The following is a 20,827-nucleotide window of genomic DNA, read 5'->3' on the forward strand; positions in this document are numbered from 1 at the left end:
CATGATATTGAATATTTATATTGATTTTATTATGCAGGTTTCATAAAGTAAAAAAATCTAAATATCTGTAATTATGTGTTTCAGTGCATGTTTTTTTAATTTAATTATAGTGAAAGGAGGTTGCCAAAGGCAGCTATGTTTAAGTGCAATATGTGTGTGTTTAACATGATTTGGGAAATGCACTTATAAGGTCAAGTTTTAATGCTATTTTTCAGCATTCTATAGTATGAACTGGTGTTTTCAGGGGAACCTATTAGTTTTCCTGATCTGGTAGGTATAGCTTATGTATGATGGCTGAAATGAATACATAGAGCTATTAGAAAAAGTTTCCCACATTAACTTTTGCATCTTGGGAAATTGTGAGTGCCAAACTTTTCCTGTTAAGGAAATCAGCAAGACAATCTCTGTCAATCTGTGGATGTCACGATTCCATAGATCTCTGGATCTGTATTTCTTTATTTCTAAAATGATATGCTATTTTGCATTGGGAAAGCTATCAAAGCAATTATAACTGAATGGAAAAGAAAGGTAGAAGGGAAATCTCCCTTCCTCTTAGCTCAATGTGGAATAATCCACAGATGAATGCTAAATAACTTGAGGTTAAAAATATATTTCATCAATAGCTCTGGTCATGTTGTGCTCAGCAAGAATCAAGAAATCAGATAGTTCTATAGTTGAAACTAAAACTATATGTGGACTTCTGCGTTTATGATGGCGAATATTGAAAATGAGAGAGATGGTTAGCTTGTAGCCCTCTAGTTGAACACTAACTCTAGAAATCTTACCAGTCATAGCCAAGAGTAAGGAATGCTAGAAGTTGTACAACCACACTTGAAGGACCTTGCCCTGGTTCTTTACTCTGTTAATAAGTATTTGGATTTTTCTAGGGTACTAATACAAAGGAATACTGTGGGTGACTTAGAAGAAAAATCTTGTGATAGTTCCAGGGGCTAGCTTAAAATATGTTCATGCAACTGTATCTTACCACTGAATCTACCAATTAGCTAATTTAGTATCTTAATCAGTGTTCATTCTTGTTTACGCATTCAGTTCAATTTATTTGAGATAGACTTTGAAAAAGGTATCCAGCATTCCCTTCATTACTTCTTTGGTGATGGCCTTTGTAGTACTAAACATCTGACAGGCACAGGATTGAGAAATGTTGATCTAAACTTGATGCATTGTAGGTTATAACATGTTTTTCATGCTTTCAGTCCTTCAAAAAATGAGAAAATACATGAATTGCACATTGAGAGGTGGCATACAGCATTTAATTTTGTTTCAGTGGTTTACATGGTTTTACATTTTTAGGAGTAAGGACACAAGAATGTTACCACATACAGTCCACATTATTGAATCCTATGACTAACTGTATCTTGATGTATTTTGACAAATGCAACTGGCATTACAAAAAGAAAACTGGCTTGAAACAGTTTTGCTTTATTCACTATGGAATGTAAATATTAAAAACTTAACCAAATTTTGATGCACTTTTATCTTGCATGTTTATGTAACAAAACAGTAATTATCATCTTGATCTGTGTTCCATATTTTATGGTTAAACATTAAATTAAGCTCTTGAAAAAAATGTGGCATTTTTAACATTTTAAAGCAGAAATATCTTTCTTACTATAAGCTTTTACCAATTTTTCAGCTGCAACAAAATTCTCTTCTGGATCATTGAAACAATGATATTTCAGCATCAACAACAGCAAATGAGAGTTTCACAAAAAGTCTGCTTCATTAAGCTAGCTTGTTTTACTACAAAAATCTACCCCATTTTAAACACTATTCTTTCTAAGATGGTTAATGATAAACAAACACCTATAATTAGTCAGAGCAGCACAGATAAAAGCAAAATAGTGGTCACAGAATTTAATTATACATAAAACCAATACAACCAGAATTTTAACTGTCTGGGAGAATAAAACACTCCTTGTGTAGAGTTGCAATGGCAGTCTCCCCACAAAAAAAAATTCAAAGTCGTTGGATCACAGCCAAGAAAGCCAATTCCTCCCTCTCTATCATCCTCTTGAGAGAAGGAGTTTCAACAGATACTGTATAGGCAGCTTTTCATTAAAGTAAGAGAGCCTTCAAGCATCCATCACTAAGCAACACAGTCGTAAAGTGTGATGTCATGTGACCATGCTGACTTATGACAGCAGTTGCAGCAGTCCCAGTTGCTGTCGTTAGGTGAATCCTAATGGTCACAGCATCCTGCAGTCACGTGATCACCATTTGTGGCCTCCTGCTGGCTTCCCTATTGACGTTGCTTGTTGGAAGCCCCCAGTGAAGATCGCAAATGGCGATCACATGACAGCAGGATACTGCGACTGTCAAAATTGCAAGTTGGTTGCCAAGTACCCGAATCGTGATCATGTGACCACAGGGACACTGCAAAGCTGCAACTATGAAAACCCGTTATAAGTCCCTCTCGTTCAGCACGGTCGTAAATTTGAACGGTTGCTGAATGAGTGGTCATTCAATGAGGACTACCTGCATAGCAGTTTTAAATGAAAAGTTGTCTTACCTTGGTTCAGGATTTCACGTTCTCATTTTTGGTTCTAATTGAAGAAAAAAGGTAATGTCATGTCATCAATTCTCCAGTTAGACATCAAAGTTTAAACAGTTTAGAAGCTCAAACTACAGCAGATTTTTCATGTGATTCATTGGAATCAACTTTTGCAAATGATTGTTTTTTCTGTATAGCTTAAACTCTTATGTTCCTTTTATTCTTGTTCATGGGCAGTCTTGAATTACATACATAGTTGAAAAATAGGAGATTAAGAAAAGTTAAGCATGTATGTTTACAGAAGGTGCAATGCAGCACTGATCAATTTTTAGCAGACATTCATGGAATCTTGCTGGACAAAGCAGACTTTGATCTGATCTGGTTAAGCACTTTTCTTCTTAAGCATTTTTACTACTCCAGTTACTCAGCAAAGCTGAATTTCTCATACCAGTTAAGAAATCCTGAATTCACAGTCTTGTTTTTTAATAGTAAGATTCATTCAAGAATAAAAATGATGGACAACAGAAAACTGAAATTGACATGACTACCGTAGGCAGCTAAAGCAGGTTATTAGCTATCTAATTTATTATTATTCTGTTATTGCTGCTAGAAGTAGGTGCTTTTAAAATTTTCTGCCTCAAGTGCCAAATCAATTTAACCAGACATGGATACTTTGACTGGGAGAGATACTGTATATCCTGCACAGAACAAAATGTCTTGTGGCTGCTTCCAGTTTATGACATTTTACAGTTTTTCAAACCTGTATTATATTATACAAAAGATAAATATTCCAGCTTTTTAATCTTGAAGGTGATCTAGTTGAGTTCAACTCCTGGTGACTACATTTCAATAATCTTGGCAGTGTTACAGAAGTGTTCTGCCATTGTTTTCTTCCAGATGTTTCCAGCATGCTTTTTCAACTTCCCTCTCGTGTCTAGTATCCTGGAATTCTTGGGTGGTCCTTCAAATATTAACTCAAGCCAACCATGCTTAGCTCTTAAGATAAGCCAAGATTGGCTAGGCGTTGTTATACACTAAGGTGTTCTAAGTCTGCAGGATGGCTTACCTAACTTTTGTTCTGCTTTACTATGCTCCTATTTTAAAAGCTTTGTTTTAACTACAATTGTCTTAGAACTGTTCTAGAACAATGTGAAATGTTTATAGAACCCTAGTGGTCTCCCTCCTGATTAGCTTTAAAGGACTTGCCCATCAAGGCTGCATTATTTAGTTTTCTTCTCATCTTTATGGGAAGGATTCATTAGAAAATATATTGTAATCCAAAGTAAGAAGGTTAATACCAATTTTGCAGGTAGAAACTATTTCACACGCTTTAGAGCTCCCATATGGAGAAAAATATAATAATTATTCAAAACACAGTGGTGTACTTGGTTGCTTTTTACTGTTGGGCCAGACTTCACCTAATTTGCTGTTTTTTCACAGCATGTATGCTTGCCAGTTTTTCCAGTTTCTGACAAAGGTTCACAATTAAGCTGTCTGTTTTCATTTCCCAGGAAGAAAGCATTGGAGCTCTGGAGAACAGTTAAAAAGGGAATTAAAAGTCAAGAAGGTTAACCCTCTTCAGAATAACTGGAGATTGCTGAATCACAGAAACAGAGTTCTAACCTCCTGCTCAGCACAAAAATCCAAATTAAATAGATGGCTACCTAGACTTTCCTTGAAGCCATTGTGTTTGTGTGTGTGTGTGTGTGTGTGTTTTCCACTGAGAGAGAGCCCACTGCTTCTCAGGACAACTGGTTCCATTGTTTTAATGTTAGAAATCATTTTCTAATATTGATTGAAAATCTGTCTTCATGCAACATAAATCCATTATTTTGTGCCCTGTATTCTGGAATGGATTACACATCTTGGCTTTCTGTGTGATGTTCTTTCAGAAATTTGAAGAATGCTAGCATACCACCCCAAAATCCTCTCTTCTCAAAACTAAACATTCCCAGTACCTTCCATTTCTCTTGATAGGACTTGATTTCTAGTCTAGTAATTGTCTCCATTGCCCATCTCTGTATTTGTTCTAATTTTTCTGAATTCTTATCAAAATATGTATATATGGGGGATGGGGGCGTGGTGGCTCAGTGGTTAAGATGCCAGGCTTGTTGATTGGAAGGTCGCAAGTTCAGTGATTTGAGACCCTAGCCCCACGTGACGGAGTGGGCTCCTGCATTCACCCCAGCTTTTGCCAAACTAGCAATTCGAAAGCATGCAAATACAAGTAGATAAATAGGTACAGCTTTGGCGGGAAGGTAACAGCGTTCCGTGACTGTCATGCTGGCCACATGACCGCAGAACCGTCTTTGGACAATGCTGGTTCTTCGGCCATGAAATGGAGATGAGCACTGCCCCCTAGTGTCGGGCATGACTAAACGGGAACCTTTACCTTTTATATGGGGGATAGGATCTATCAATCAGAATAAAGAAGAACAATTATTTTTTATGATTTGGAAATTATCTCTATGTTGAAAACCATAATAATAAAAAATATTACCTAATGATTCCATTATAGTTAATAAGCTAGATAAAGAACGCTAAATCCATCCACAACGGAGGAGTTGGTTTAGGCACTGTTCTCCAATCTCATGCCCTTCAGATATACAGCACTGAGTTTTAATTCCCATAATTCCCTAGCCAGCATGGCCAATGACTGGAAGATTATGGGAGCTGACCTCCGATACACTGGTTTCATCACATTTAGCATAGGCTAAAATGGATCGAGTACTTTATGATTCAACGGGGGGTGGTAACTGAGCCATTGTCTTAGTGTGTTGTGTGAATGAGACTATCACATTAAAGTATAGTGTGGTTTGTTTTGGCATAGCATGTTATTAGGATTAACCAGGTTGTATGAACCTGGCCATCAAGAAGGCATGGGCTGGAAAGGTATACACAAAAAAACATTATAAAAATGTGGTAAGGTAAAGGTTTCCCTTGACATTAAGTCCAGTCGTGTCTGACTCTAGGGGGCGGTGCTCATCTCCATTTCAAAGCCGAAGAGCCGGCGTTTGTCCGTAGACACTTCTGTGGTCATGTGGCCGGCATGACTAAACGGAACACCGTTACCTGCCCGTGGAAGTGGTACCTATTAATCTACTCACGTTTGCATGTTTTCAAACTGCTAGGTTGGCAGGAGCTGGGACTAGCAATGGGAGCTCACCCCGTCACGCGGATTTGAACCGCCGACCTTCTGATCGGCAAGCTCAGCAGCTTAGTGGTTTAACCTGCAGCGCCACCACGTCCCTTATAAAATTGTGGGCATGCAGCGAATACTGTAAGTACAATAAAAAGAAATGCCAGACAAAGAAATCAAACTTAAAATGGCCATAGTTATTTTTAAAATATCACCTTTAAAAAACAGGGATCCAATACTTGAAAGCTGTCACATGATCAAAGCAATAAGAGAAGTAAAGAAAATTTTATAGCAGAATAATGAGAAAAGGGGGACAAGAATGCATAGACAAGGAAATAGATCAATAAATTTACCACTGAATTCGAAAGCATTGCCACAGGAAACATCTGTTTTTCTTTTAGAAATATGTTCTGAAGAATGCCAAATGCTACCTTTTCAGTTTTGTCCTTTTATTTCCTTTGCCTGTTGCTAAAACTAAAATAAATGCAGGTTTCATTTTTCTTTCTATTCATTTTTCTAAAATTGGTTATCTTATTAAAACTATCTTTAAAAAGTTATGTTTGCCCTATTCATAGAACACTTGTTTCAATACATGACCAGTTCTCTGGCTTTGGATAGAATAACTGCCTTCATTCAGACATCTCCCTTTGAGGTTTGCTTTGGTACATTTTGAGCATAATTTCAGTCATCTTGAATCATGTTGGCTGCATTTTAGGATAATCTCAGCTGTTAGAAGGGTAGAGTTTAAATTATGAAAGAAAAATTAAAAACAAAACAACTAGGCAGGAATAGGTACCAGCCCAGAATCAGTCTTGTTTCCAAAGGCAGATTTTGCACCTTTTTCCTTCCTTTAAATTGCTTCAAATATCAAGCTTTTATCCAGGGTGGAAAATCTGTGATTCTCAAATTGATGCTGGAGTCCAATTCCTAACAACCCAAATCTTTATGGCAAAGGGACACATGGATATATCTGCAGGGGGAGGTCAAAAAAGTCAAGATAGCTGCACTTTAAAAATGGGGAAAGTTTCAATCATGCAGTCTCAGTCACTGTCTTGAATTTTTGACAGACCCACCCCCACACACACATGCCCCTGGGGGTACAGATAATGGAAGCCAAAATCCAACAGTCACCTTGCCTTCATCCAGAAGCTAATCACAAGTAGGTACTTGAGATATGCTACCTCAGTTTTTCTTGTTTATAGTCAATACTACTGTAAAGGTACCTTGATAGCCATTTTGATTGCAATTAGACATTCAGAAACTTTTCAGTGAAGCTTTTCTATGGCATGGAAGCAAATTTTGGGAAATTCTCTACTTATTTAACTTCCTTTTTTCAGGTTCTTTGTTAAAAGATTAGGTTTCAATTCCATTAGAATCAAATTTTATACCTAGACCATGTGAAAGCTGAATTCCATGGCTTACTATTTCTTGAAGGGTTGGGACATCTCTACTGTAGGCATTCTTAAAATCAGCGTGCTCTTGAATCTACCTCTCTTGGAGCCCAGTCCAATATCCTGAATATTACACCACACTGTTTCATACAGGCTCATAAGCAGAGGCACTTCTAGGTCCATATCAGATCTGGGCCAAGGCCCATATGATACAAGATTCCATAAATGTTGTATTTGTTTTGATCTATATGTGCAATTTTAAAATAAAGCATTTTACAAATTCACTATGGTTAACAAAAGGAACAGTCTGAGAATTGCTGAGAATATGAAGAATAATTTTCTCAAATGAAGCCTTTGCTGCTTCCTGTACACTACAGAACAAGGATGTATATCTAATGATTTTGTTGTTTATTCGTTCAGTCGCTTCCGACTCTTTGTGACTTCATGGACTAGCCCACGCCAGAGCTTCCTGTCGGTCGTCAACACCCCCAGCTCCCCCAGGGACGAGTCCGTCACCTCTAGAATATCATCCATCCACCTTGCCCTTGGTCAGCACCTCTTCCTTTTGCCCTCCACTCTTCCTAGCATCAGCATCTTCTCCAGGGTGTCCTGTCTTCTCATTATGTGGCCAAAGTATTTCAGTTTTGCCTTGAATATCATTCCCTCAAGTGAGCAGTCTGGCTTTATTTCCTGGAGGACGGACTGGTTTGATCTTCTTGCAGTCCAAGGCACTCTCAGAATTTTCCTCCAACACCACAGTTCAAAAGCATCGATCTTCCTTCGCTCAGCCTTCCTTATGGTCCAGCTCTCGCAGCCATATGTTACTACGGGGAACACCATTGCTTTAACTATGCGGACCTTTGTTGTCAGTGTGATGTCTCTGCTCTTAACTATTTTTTCGAGATTGGTCATTGCTCTTCTCCCAAGGATTAAGCATCTTCTGATTTCCTGACTGCAGTCAGCATCTGCAGTAATCTTCGCACCTAGAAATACAAAGTCTTTCACTGCTTCTACATTTTCTCCATTTGCCAGTTATCAATCAAGCTGGTTGCCATAATCTTGGTTTTTTTGAGGTTTAGCTGCAAGCCAGCTTTTGCACTTTCTTCTTTCACCTTCATCATAAGGCTCCTCAGTTCCTCTTCACTTTTAGCCATCAAAGTGGTATCATCTGCATATCTGAGATTGTTAATGTTTCTTCCAGCGATTTTAACTCCAGCCTTGGATTCCTCAAGCCCAGCATGTCGCATGATGTGTTCTGCATACAAGTTGAATAGGTAGGGTGAGAGTATACAGCCCTGCCGTACTCCTTTCCCAATCTTAAACCAGTCCATTGTTCCGTGGTCTGTTCTTACTGTTGCTGCTTGGTCGTTATACAGATTAATCAGGAGGCAGACAAGATGACTTGGTATCCCCATACCACTAAGAACTTGCCACAATTTGTTATGGTCCACACAGTCAAAGGCTTTAGAATAGTCAATAAAACAGAAATAGATGTTTTTCTGAAACTCCCTGGCCTTTTCCATTATCCATCGGATATTGGGAATTTGGTCCCTAGTTCCTCTGCCTTTTCTAAACCCAGCTTGTACATCTGGCAATTCTCGCTCCATGAATTGCTGAAGTCTCCCTTGCAGGATCTTGAGCATTACCTTACTGGCATGTGAAATGAGTGCCACTGTTCGATAGTTTGAACATTCTTTAGGGTTTCCCTTTTTTGGTATGGGGATATAAGTTTTTTCCAGTTTGATGGCCATTCTTGTGTTTTCCAAATTTGCTGGCATATAGCATGCATTACCTTGACTGCATCATCTTGCAAGATTTTGAACAGTTCAGCTGGGATGCCGTCGTCTCCTGCTGCCTTGTTATTAGCAATGCTTCTTAAGGCCCATTCAACCTCACTCTTCAGGATGTCTGGCTCTAGCTCACTGACCACACCATCAAAGCTATCCCTGATATTGTTATCCTTCCTATACAGGTCTTCTGTATATTCTTGCCACCTTTTCTTGATCTCTTCTTCTTCTGTTAGGTCCTTGCCATCTTTGTTTTTGATCATACCCATTTTGGCCTGGAATTTACCTCCGATGTTTCTAATTTTCTGGAAGAGGTCTCTTGTCCTTCCTATTCTATTGTCTTCTTCCACTTCCATGCATTGCTTGTTTAAAAATAATTCCTTATCTCTTCTGGCTAACCTCTGGAATTTTGCATTTAATTGGGCATATCTCCCCCTATCACTGCTGCCTTTTGCTTTCCTTCTTTCCTGGGCTACTTCTAGTGTCTCAGCAGACAGCCATTTTGCCTTCTTGGTTTTCTCTTTCTTTGGGATGTATTTTGTTGCCGCCTCCTGAACAATGTTGCGGACTTCTGTCCATAGTTCTTCCAGGACCCTATCTACTAAGTCCAATCCCTTAAATCTATTCTTCACCTCCACTGCATATTCCTTAGGAATATTAGTGAGCTCATATCTAGCTGATCTGTGGGTCTTCCCTAATCTCTTTATTCTGATCCTAAATTGTGCAAGAAGAAGTTTGTGATCGGAACTACAGTCAGCTCCAGGCCTTGTTTTTACTGACTGTATAGATGTCCGCCACCTTTGGCTGCAAAGGATGTAGTCAATCTGATTTCGGTGTTGTCCATCTGGTGAAGTCCATGTATAAAGCCATCTCTTAGGTTGCTAGAAGAGGGTGTTTGTTATGCACATTGAGTTGTCTTGGCAAAATTCGATCAGCCTATGTCCTGCTTCGTTTTGTTCTCCCAGGCCATGCTTCCCTGTAATTCCAGGTGTCATTTGACTGCCCACCTTAGCATTCCAGTCTCCCGTGATGAAAATAACATCTCTTTTAGGCGTGTGGTCCAGTAAGTGCTGCAGATCCTCATAGAACTGCTCTACTTCAGCTTCTTCAGCATCTGTGGTTGGGGCGTATATTTGGATCACTGTGATGCTAGATGGCTTGCCCTGAATTCGAATTGAGATCATTCTATCGTTTTTTGGATTGTATCCAAGCACTGCTTAGGCACTTTACTATTAATTATGAAGGCTACTCCATTTCTTCTGTGGTCCTCTTGTCCACAGTAGTAGATCTGGTGGTCATTTGATGTGAAGTGGCCCATTCCAGTCCATTTCAGTTCACTGACGCCCAAAATGTCTATCTTTAATCTTGACATCTCACCAATAACCACATCCAATTTGCCCTGGCTCATAGATCTGACATTCCAGGTTCCAATGGTGTGTTGATCTTTAGAACATCGGATTCGCCGTTCACCACCAACACCGTCGTCTGCTAGCCATCCTTTCGGCTTTGAGCTAGCTGTGTCATCACATCTGGGGGTAGTTGAACTCATCCTCTGTTCCTCCCCAGTAGCATTTTGACCATCTTCCGACCTGGGGGTCTCATCTTCCGATGGTATACCGACATATCTCTGGTTGTACTGATCCATTTAGTTTTCACGGCAAGAATACTAGGGTGGGTTGCCATTACCTTCCCCAGGGATCGCGTTTAGTCTGACCTCTCTGTCATGACCTTCCCGTCTTGGGTATCCCTTCATGGTTTAGCTCATGGCATCATTGAGGTGCTCAAGCTCCAGCACCACGACAAGGTAACGATCTAATGATACAATGACATAATTGTAGAATGTGACCTTAATAGTTTTGGTGGACCCCCCTTACACAATCATGTCCTTCCCTCCACTGGGAGGAAAAACATGTGGTGAAAGCAAATATCATGCAAGTTCACTCGACAAGACATTTCAGTATTTGCCAAACAGCTTGTTCCAAACTAAGAACAAGTAATGTTAAAAAATCTTAATGTTACCAGTGAAAAACTGGAGAAAACCAATACACACACAAAATCAAGGAATGTCCTCCAGTGCCTTATGGTTATGATATTCCTCTTAAGTTCCAGCAAAAAGGAAAGAGGAGGAGGAGGAGGGAAGAAAGGTTTGCAGTCTTAATTTTGACTGGATTCACAATTGCCCTTAGCTATGGTTTACTGAATAAGCCACAGCAGCTAAGTTCAGGTATGTTAACCCCCATCTGAAAATGAAAGAAACCACTTTTTGGCTTACCATGATGCATGAATCCAGTCTTTCTAGTAATGACAAAAGTCTTGGGAAATACCAAGACTTGAAGAAATAAAGGGACAAAAAATTAGAGAAGCCCTCCATATAATGGGAACAAACTACTTTTTTATTTTATTTATTTATTTAACATCCTGCCTTTATTATTTTTATAAATAACTCAAGGTGGCGAACATATGTAATACTCCTTCTTCCTCCTATTTTCCCACAACAGCAGCCCTGTGAGATGAGTTGGGCTGAGAGAGAGTAACTGGCCCAAGGTCACCCAGCCGGCTTTCAGGCCTAAGGCGGGACTAGAACTCACAGACTCCTGGTTTCTAGCCCAGCACCTTAACCACTAATGGGAACAAACTACTTTTTCCCACCCAATAACCAGCTGGCTCACTTATCATTTAGGGTTTTTCTTTAAATCCCCAGATTAAAAAGTTTTACCCTTTGTCCACTGTCTTTATTGCTAAGTCTGTTTAATAATCAATAGGATGTGAAACTTTAGATCCTGGGTAATAACAAATCTATTACTTCCCCTAGTAAATGGTTAGGGGAAGGAATTTGCTTTCATTTGCTGTATTGGCAGTTTTTAAAAGAAGTGAACTATGTTTTCAAAGAGAACCCTCTCAAAGTCTTTTTATATTTATATTTATATTTATACATACATACATATATATAATAGCCAAAAAACGGCAAGGTGGTCTCTAATACAGTACCATCCTCTGAATATCTGAGATACGCAAGTGGAAGGATGCTACGGTGTTTGCCCTCCATCCTGTTTATACCCTTACCAGGGGTATTTAATAGTTCAACATGGCTCTTCTTATGTTCTTATGTACCCATCTGATGTCCTTCACACTTCAACTTCCATGATCCCCAATCAGAAAAGACTAATCAAAGTTGAAATTGAGTAGCTCTAGATTCAAAGGCCGAGAGCCAGTTTGGTGAGGTGGTTAAAGGCACCAGGCTAGAAATGGGAGACTGTGAGTTCTTGTGCCACCTGAGGCAAAGCCAGCTGGTGACCTTAGGCCAGTCACTCTCTCTCAGCCCGAGGAAGGAGGGAATGGCAAACCACTTCCAAAATCTTGCCAAGAAAATTGCAGGGATTAGTCCAGGCAATCGCCAAGAGTCAACACTGACTCGAAGGCACAAAAAATAAAAAGATTTGAAGGTTACCAAAAAACTCTTGCTCTTTCCAGCTTTCCTCAGTTAGTTCTTCTGGGGGATTTCATAGGACTTCACACTTTGCTTTTGCAAACATTTTCAGACTGCTACCCTATGTTCCAGTACAAAGGATTTCCTTCCTGACTGGTTCTGCTTTTTAACCAGTAATCCTTCCTTCGCTGAAGTTGAAGATAAAAACTTTAGCCACGCTCCCTTCGGTCGGCTTGGCTATTGCGAGGGGGATGCAGTACCCAGCCGTGTCCGCCAGGGGAATCTCTTGGATTCTCTTCCTTCCAGTACAGCATTCAAGAGCGCGAGTCCCGCCGGAGTGCGGGGCGTTTGTTGATATCGCGGTGGCGTCTCGCGGCGTGAATCCCGATCCTTTCTTATTTTTGTCGCTAGCCTCCCAGCGACCCGTGGAAAGCAGTGCGGCGTGGGGAAAGCGACCAACTTGCCCGTAGCAGTAAATTCCCCATTTTTGTTTGCCTGGAGTTTTGGTTTGTTTTTTCCCCCCTCCCTGGAATTCCATTTGGAGTTGATTTCCGTGAGATTGCAAAATACCTTCCCGTTCTCCGTCCGATATCCTTGCATTGTGGAAGGAAGACCGAGAAAGAAACCGCCACCTATCCCAACGGGTTGAACGAAGGTAAATCCCAGGGAATGCCTATTCGCTTAGGCTGACTCTCCTCCTTCCTATAAGAGCCCCTTCTGCCTGGGCTCGCCTCAGATTCCTCTCTGAAATGGACGAGGGTGCGCGCGCGCGGTCGTGTAGCCGAGGAAGCGGAGAAGGAGGGAAAACTGCGCATCTTGAATTGTGCAACAATGTGCCGTGAAACTTGGCTCCCCCACCACTTTTCCTCGTCCTTCGCGGCGTAATCTCAGGCGGCTCGTGGTCTCTTCCGAAGCTCGGCGGGATTGTTTTACTCCTAAGTAAGCTTGGAGTGGGATTGCCGCCTCATCCTGGGCATCTGTTTACTCGGAAGCCAGTGACACCGATTGCAATGGAATCTACCCCCGAAAAGGCTGAGAAAGGGCAAGGAGGATCTGGCGGTTGCTGCTGCTTTTCAGTGGTATTCTGTAACCTATTATTATTGTTGTCTTGGAGTCTTTTAGCAGCTGGGGCCGCCGATCCCCGTCCTCCTCCTCCAAATGGTTGTAAGGGACCGTTTGAATTAAAGGGAGCGGGGAGAATGTTGTTGTTGTTGAAAAAGCCATGCCTCGCTGGAGTCATGTGTTTAGCTGCTGCCTTCGTCTATCGCCTTTCGTAAGAAAAAGATTAATTGCCCGGGAGAAAGAAATTGCAACAGATTCAACACTTGGGGGGGGGGCAGTAGTAAAGGGATGTTGTGGCATTCGTGGGAGGATTAATGCCAAAGAGATTTTTATATTTTATTTTAATTCACGGGAAGTTTACTGTCTCAACTACATTCCACATCCAAGTAACCATGCAGTTCTGGGAAAAGCCAGCTTAAAATAAACCACAGATAGTTTAGCTAAACCCAATCCCAGGTAAATTGCACAGGACAGCAGCCTTGGCTTCCCTATTTTTTTTTTTTTAAGTAGGAGTAGTCTAGAATGATTTCTTCTGGGTCTTCTGTCAAACATCTGGAGCCCCTCCCTTTGATGAAGTGCAGAAGTTTCCTTCAGATTCTGCTTTTTAAGCTTTTCTTCAATAGGGATCAACAGCTTTTTTCACTGACTCTCACACAAAAGATGGAAGATTTCATTTTTTGTGGAACAAAAGTGGCAAACGGACTATTGTTTAAAACCCAAATAGCTGGAGGTGAAAAGAGCAGTGTGGGAACAGTTCGGATGAAAAAGCTTGTAAGAACAGCAGTTTGGGGAGAAGGAAATTTAAGGAATAGGAGGGAGGGGGAAGGTAAGCAAAAGAGAAACGCCTGTTTAGAAGTCCTAGGTTGGAAGGAAGGAAGGGTTATTCCAACTCTTTTTCTATTCTGTTCTGTATTAAAGATATTTGCCTCACTTCTGTTAAGGGAGCTGGATTTAACTGCCTTTAGGGAATCTCAGACTGGTTCTTCAGGACCTGCTGCTTTAAATAGCTTTGATTTGTATCTCTGAGGAGGTGAAGCCTGAAATAGAAATAATGGCAACAAGTGTTCTTTATATGAAAAAATGGGGGGTGGGAGGGAGGTTTACTGATGGAAAGCAAAAAAAAAAAAGATGAAACAGTGGCTGTTCTCAGTATTGATTAGCAGCATTTTCCTACTACATCTCTCCTGTCCATAGACACGAGGTGGGATCCCCAAAACAGATCCACTTAGTGATTGTAATTGCTCTGCTGAGGGGAAAGGAGGCCAGCTGCCAAAGCTTCAGGATTGGTGACCTGTTTGTCACCTTCCAAGCAATGCTTGTTAAAAATGGAAAGGATGTGGGGTTATATAAGTGGAAGCTAGAGGCTGCATTAGGGAAAAGCTTGATCTCACGCAGTCTGTGAATTTGGAGAAATGCAACATTTGGCGAGGAAACCCAGTCACATGACTGGAATCCTTATTGGGGCCACTCTATAATCAGGTATCTTGCAACAACAATCATTTAAAATATTTTAATATGAAAATGTGGAATCCTGAAACAGGTCACAAGCACCCTGCTTACTGGCCTATGGTATAATTATAATTTTCAGAGAAGATATGATAGATACATTGTATGTTTATCAGGCATATCTATAAAATAAGTTTCTTTGAAAATGATATTTGCTGCTAGACTGTGCTATTCCAAGTTCTCCCTCCCTCCTTTAGCATTACATAAAAGAAACCAGGATTCATGTAAGATTTTTAAGACATAAAATTCAGTCTTTTTATATAATGGTAACTTAGGCCAATCTTTGATTCAGATGGAATAATCAGATAGTATTCTTGACCAGACAGCTGGTCAAGATGGAGGAAGAGGGATAAATCTATCCCCTGCTGAATATATAATCAGCTCAGAATTGAAGGGTTTTAGGAACTGGGTTGGGTAGAGGAACCACACATACAGTGCCTAGTTGTTACTTCACAGAGCTACTAGAAGTGCACAGGTAAACATAATCTTCCATGTACAGGATGAGAAAATCTGCTTGTAGTGCATTTTCTTTTAATAAGATCTCTCTCTATCCATCTTACTTACCTCTTATTGTTTAGGTAAGATTATTAATACCTTTGATATAGTTTTCAATCAGCTGTTTGCAAAGTAATGTAAATAAGATAATTATCTGAACAAAGAACATTTAATTTAAAAAATTGACTCATGGTATGAAAAAAAAATAGGCTCATGGCATTTTAACTCCTGTTTTCAGGATTCCAGGCTGTTAACCAAATTCAACACCATTTGTTTCTCATTCAGTGCTCACTCTTACAGTTTGTAACCTATGCCATTATAACCAGCCCTAAACTAAATGCACTGTGATTGGTTTTGATGAGCTTTAACTATCCATCCTCATTGTTGTGCTTCAAGTAGGTAGCAAAATCAGATTTGTTATTACCAGGCATGGTTGGTGAACTGTGTTTGGCATGGTGGATCTTCAATTGCTTATGTCTGCCCTAAGCTATGGGCATTTTTGCCATTCTTCTTCCTCTGCATGATGAAATGTGCTCTAGAGAGTCCCAAAGTCTTTGAAACAGATTTAAGTAATTTGCAGGGACCAGAAATCTTGTTCTGCTGATATGTAGTTGTTTTGTAAATGTGTAGATTTAACTAGATTCAGACCTATATGATTAATCCTTGAGATTTTTCTGTTTAATTCTAAAAATGGCTGTTTTTTTTCTTTTTGCCTTCTCCTTGCCTTTTATCACCTGCATGTAGTAACTACAACTCCTGTTCAATTTACCTTCTTGAACCATCACTGATTAGCAACTCCCTAACATCTGAGATAATAGCCACACTAGTAAAGCCTTTGTTGATTTAGAAATTCTTTTTCCCTGTTACCATTCTCTCTTCTTTTAAAGACTCTGATTAAGTAGGAATGATTCTGCCAATAAAATGAAGAATTAAACAATTTACAGGGGTTCTTACCTTGGATTAACTGATTTGTTTTTGAGTTCTAAAACAATTGGTATCAGCTTTACTGCCAGATATGGACAACCAGTAAACCTTTCTTTTCCGTATGTCATCTTGTCCTGTCAATAAATGCTATACGGTAATTCCTTGTAAAACTGAGGATTCATTTCTTTAAAATCCTCAAACAGGGATAATAGACAACTAGTAAGCTTAGGATGTTATAGGAAAAATAGATTTAGTGGAACCAAGTTACAGTACAACTTAATAAAATTCCTCAAATATTTTTATAGCCTGTAATAAAGTTTTTAAAAAAGAGAGTAAAGAAACAACAGTAAAAAAATAATTATTGAAGATTGTGAGTGCAAGCCTGGATATGTCTATTTACAATATAGGCTGTCTGACCGAGAACAAGATTGCACCATGTGACTGCTTTCTCGCTCCCTTTGTGTCTGAACCAGTATATGTCCTTTCTGTCATTGGCTTAAGCCGAGTCTGGGTAATCTGGGTGGAGTTTTGGCTCAAAGCAGCAGACATTTAAGGAGCACATGGTACAGAAAACGTCTCACTGATGTTGGAAAAGTAGAGAACCATGAGCTACAGAAGAAGAAATTGCTGCAAAGTGCCACTAGACTAATTCCTGGACTTTTGTAGGAGTGGTAGTGACTAGTAGTAAATATCTGGTTCCTGTCTGTCTCTAGGGGCAACTTCCATAGCCCCAATCCCCTTCATTTTATTTTACATTATTTTGGGGGGTGATGGTTTTAGTTAGCTAGAAAGAGAAAGAGGCATTCCCTCACTACCCTGTTTTTCTGGGGAATTCTGGGAGCCAACCATGGCTGGCTGGAGAATTCTGGGAGTTGAAGCCCACCCGTCTTAAACCTGCCAAGGTTGAGATACACTGACCTAGACCCACCAGCAGACCATCCACTACCATCAAAATGGACTTGCCATGGGCCTGTTGCAGGTAGGACAGCATGTTATACGAATAGTTCAAACTTGTGCTGTTAGTCCCATTTATGTTGACTACTCTACAACCATTGCAAAGCATGGCTTAGCAGGGGGAAGACACCAGACATCTTTTGACATTGGGAGTGCTTAAGCACCTATTTAGACATCCATGTATCCTACCCACCTCTGGCAGCCCCATGTTACTGAACAAGATTCCTCCACAGTGGTTGAAGCAGCTGTTGGCATAGTGGCCCAAAGGAATGCTTTGTGTGACCAGCCATTCAACATGGTAGTGAATAGCAGATTCTGGTCCTATTCCATCTGGTTGCCCCTGAATATCAGGCCTGATGCACCATCTTCAGGAGGTGGTGGTGCCCTTCCTGTATCACCAATGCAAGGAGAAAGTAGCAGGACATACACCTCAGATGTTTCATCCAATCAAGGGTTTTTAAATTACTTTAATACAACTGTGTCAGTAATAATTATGGCTGTGTAAACACTGTTACCCTTCAGTTTTTAAAGAATGAATGAAACCTTGATCATCCAGAAATCACTTTTCCCGGTCTTTCCTTTATGTTGCTGAAGACCCGATTCAAAGGCTGAGAGTTGACACATTTCATTGGGCCAGCCTTTGGAATCTGTATACACATGTTACACATAAATTTCCAGAAATATGTGGTAATTTTTTTAGCAGCAATCCAGGCATGGTAAATCCAAAGTTCTTCATAAATTCTATTTTTAGTATACTTCAGCTATGCAGTAACATCTTTAAATCCTAACCTCTTTTCAAGTACCTCATTCATTATACTAAGAACAGCCAATACTAAGAATTCAGCCAAAGACAATGATCAAAGTACATTCAAATTCATTACATCCAAAACATAAGGTATTCAACCAACACTATTTAAGCCTCTTTTTTTTCCTGAAAAATAATTTTTGATCAATCTCATTTTAATAAAAAAATAACATATTTAACATTTTGTCATGTCCCCCGTTGCGATGTATACATACATCACAACGGGGAACATGCCTTTCCGATGAAGGGGAAGGGGAAGGAAAGAATCAGTGCTAATCCTATAAGCACTGAAAGACAAAAACAAAGGACAAAGGGGCATACCTTTGCCCTGACCCGGGAAGCCATCATCCTATCTCCCTGACATCTCTGCATTACCACGGGGGACACACCTGCTCCGGACACAGGAAGAGGACAAAGGCAATCAGCGCTAATCCCCCTGATCGCCCATCGAGACTCTGGAATTGTCCCCTGATCACCCATCGAGACTCCAGGTTCACCATCGGGCAAGACTTCGGGACAATGGGGGGTGGGGAAGGATCAGGTCTGCACCGCGGGTATTTACCGGCTACCTCGCACGCCATGTGCTCATTCCCGTCTTTCTCTGTGTCTGCATTCTATTCCTAATAAACCAGATATCCTTAGCCCTGGCTGGTGAGTCTGTGTTTCATTAGAATAAGGCAACCATCACATAAAGACGGGAATCAAAAAAAAATTTCTGCTAGTACCATTCTAGATTTCGTCTGTGAGGGATCAAAGCTGGCGATGGAAAGACTCAACCCACGAAGAGGTGGCTACCAGAGGACCGGCGACGGGGCACCCAACTCGACGGCATGGGCGATCGGTGAGAACCCTATTCCCAGATGGTACGAAGTCCAGGAGGGTTCGGGATCAAGCTCGGGGGAGGAGGAGGCCAGAAGGAGCAGGACACCTGAAGCCACCAGAGAGTCGCAGGGTGAGTGGGTCACCCTGGACGAGACACCGGGATCCCTACCAGAGACGCTCAGGGCGTCTAGGAAGCCACGGGACCTGCTGTCATCGATGGTCGCAGGAGCTGAGGGAAGGCGCCGGATCAGACGAACCGAAGAAGGCTCACAGACAGCTGAGAGGCTGAGGATAATGGAGGCGAGGCTGGAGTCAATCGAACAGCTGTTCCTGAGATGGTGGCATGGGAATCCCGAGGAAGGGGTGAGGTGGAACCAGGTACCTTCACCCCCACCCCCACCCATGAGACACGACAGCTGGGGAGAGGAAGGAGATGGCAGGAGGCTGAAGCAGCGCCGGGCAGAGTTCACCTCGTGGAGTCCGTCAGGAGGTCAGCTTCCCCCCCTCCCACCCTGGAGACGCGAACGCTGGGAAGAGGCTGGAGCCGGCACGAAACTGAGACAACGCCGCCCGGAGTCCAGCTTGGGGAATCCCCACACCGAGACAGGAGAACCCAAGCAGCCTGAGGTACGCCCAGATGACCAGATGTGTTTTGGAGCCCACCAGGAGCGGGGGTGAAAGACTTCAGGGTCAAATTCGACGGGGACCCAGCAACATTATCCTTCTTCCTAACAAATGTAAAGAACTACCTTACTCCATTGAAGAGGAGGAGAGCGACCAGGAAGAACCGGCGGGAAACGCCAGCCACCTGCCCTGAGAAGCGCCAGAGGGCAGGTGGAGGAGGAGAATGGGCGCAGCAATGTCTGGGTGAGTGCCAACTGTCCCACCCTGTACGTAAAAGTTAAGTTAGGTTCCACCAAGAAGTCAGTTGAAGTCTGGGCCGTAATAGACTCAGGCTGTTCTAGATGCCTAATGCACCCGGACGTGGTTGCTGATTTAAATCTCCCGTGCTTTCCACTTCAGCACCACATAGTTTTTACGCAATTGGACGGTTCGGCAGCGGGAGGGGGCCCGGTCACCCAATTCACCGGAGAAGTGGTGCTGCAGTTAGGTAGTCACCGGGAGAGACTGAGTCTGTGTTTCATTAGAATAAGGCAACCATCACACATTTTTACAATATAAGACCATTGATTTTGGAAAATAGGAAACTCTAATTCTCTATTCCATCCAGATTTCTGGTATATTTAGATTTCATCTCGATCACCTTGATTGACCAGACTGTCACCGGACAGAGTCCTCTGGTCACAACTTGCTTTCCATTTGTCTCTATTCCTGGCTTTTCTTCTCCAGGTTCGGCCAAAGTCCTTGACTATTGGATCGTCCCATCTCTCTGGAGGTCGACTGATAGGTCTTTTTACTTCTCTTGGATACCATTCAGCAACTGCTGTTGTCCAACGGCCATCCGACATGCGCGCGATGTGTCATGCCCAGCGTAGCTTCCATTTTTGATATTCGATGATATCATTTATTCCTCTTTGTGTTCTAATCTGGCTGCTTGGGATGTGGTCTTGGAGAGAAACTTTCAGCGTGGATCTTTTCATAGCCCTTACTACTCTTGAAAGCTCTTTCTCTTCTGCCTTTGTTAGCGACCATGTTTCACTTCCATATAGCACCACCTATAAGACAGTCGAATTAAAAAGATTAGAATGCAGTTTTCCGTCGATCTTCTCATTCTGTAAGACTTCCCTAATGGAGTTGTAACTAGCCCATCCAGCTTTCTTTCTTCTAACCAGTTCTTCTCTTTGATCGTTGTTCATTTTGATTAGCCATCCCAGGTAGACATAGTGGTCAACTTCTTCAATAAATTCATTCTGAAGCCTCATGTGGAATTTTGGAAGATTCCCTGTCTGCATATATTTTGTTTTAGTGTGATTCATCTTTAGATCCACCTTTCTGCGTCAAGTTGTTGAAGCATTTTTTGCAGCTTTCGAGCATCCTTTGCG

The 20,827-nt window shown here is 41.3% G+C and overlaps 1 protein-coding gene across 1 annotated transcript in view; it reads left to right on the plus strand.

Moving 5' to 3' along the window:
* Nucleotides 1-12,570: 12,570 nt before the first annotated feature.
* The window catches only part of MOB3B (MOB kinase activator 3B), a 96,796-nt gene continuing 88,539 nt past the window's right edge, over nucleotides 12,571-20,827 (plus strand). The window contains exon 1 of the mRNA XM_063294995.1: nucleotides 12,571-12,911. The gene's annotated coding sequence lies outside the window, so the exon portion shown is untranslated. The remainder of the gene's footprint in view (nucleotides 12,912-20,827) is intronic.

The sequence above is a fragment of the Candoia aspera genome, chromosome 2 (genome assembly GCF_035149785.1).
Source record: "Candoia aspera isolate rCanAsp1 chromosome 2, rCanAsp1.hap2, whole genome shotgun sequence".
In the NCBI taxonomy this organism is placed as follows: domain Eukaryota; kingdom Metazoa; phylum Chordata; class Lepidosauria; order Squamata; family Boidae; genus Candoia; species Candoia aspera.